Consider the following 1,302-nt stretch of genomic DNA (forward strand, 5'->3'; position numbering starts at 1 on the left):
CTTGTTAAACGAGTGTCTCTCTCTCCCCCCCCCCACCTTAAATGTGAATAAGTATAATCTGCAGTGGAGAGGTGCTGGGCTCTATCTCATTCAGCCACAGTGCTCTTCCTTGTCTATTTTCAAATACCCTTGCACAGTTAAGGAATAAATGTCCACTACTTGTTATATATTTTTTCCATGGGTTCTCTCTTAATGTTCCTTGTTTGTGGATCTGACATTCTGTTGGAGGTTCCTACCTGTTCTTTGGAAAAAAAATGTGTGTCGTTAAATTTTCAGTTTCCAAGAACAAGTCAGGCAGCCTACAACTTTGTGATAATATTACAGTTTTTATATCTTGCCTTTCAGACCCACCAGGGATTCTTTATACTTGTATAGCAAATATTTAAAGTTTACATTTAAAATGCTTGGAGTTTCATAAAATTATCTGAATCCTCTCAGCAACCCAGCTAGAGAATCCAGCATTATATCAAATTGCTGTTGAAGAAAGATGCTTGATGAGGGACACCCAATGAGCTGATGGTTGGACTGAGACTCAAATAAGAGCTCTGGACTTGCAACTAATTCTCTTCAGTCACGATACAACTAATGGCCTACTGAATCCTTCTGCGTACAGGTTTCTGGTCACAATGAGTAGCTGTAGATTTGGATAGTAGTATAACCTCATCTATGAGTAAGACAGAACAGTGCCTAAACATTTCTCCACATGACTACTTATGTGCTATATGGGCAGAACTAATTTGTTTTTGTTTTTCTGGCCTATTTGAGATTAGGTTGTGTGTTTATTCAGCCTACATTATTCTGGTTGAATTTTTATCCAAGCCGCTCTTCAGATTCAGTGAGAACAGGAAACAACTTAGAAATACTTAGCTTGAAAAGTAGAGTGAATGGAAGGCTGAATGTGGTAAAAAGAAAAAGTGCTATGGTTGAGTGGCAAAGACAAGGCAAGGACAAAGCCCTTCAGACTGCAGTTCAGAGTGACAGGGGAACAAGGGGAGAGAAAGGGAGGGATGGTGGAAGGCTTGGCTTCTCAGGAGACTTGGTCTACACAGGATTAAATATTTTACATAGAAACAACCGATCTATGTACATGGCACTTTTGAAACAAGGAGTAGCTGGGTCCCTTAAAAATCTAAAACAGACCAAAGGGACCCAACTGCAGAAGAGAGATTGAAATGGTGGGGAAACAATTACAGTCATACCTTGGTTGTCGAATGCCCTGGAACTCGTCCATTTTGGCTCCCGAACGCCACAAATAGGTTTGCAAACTATTTTTGGAAGCCGAACGCTCGACGGGGCTTCCAC

This window comes from Podarcis filfolensis (genome assembly GCF_964270895.1).
Source record: "Podarcis filfolensis genome assembly, chromosome: 7".
NCBI classification, from domain to species: Eukaryota; Metazoa; Chordata; class Lepidosauria; order Squamata; family Lacertidae; genus Podarcis; species Podarcis filfolensis.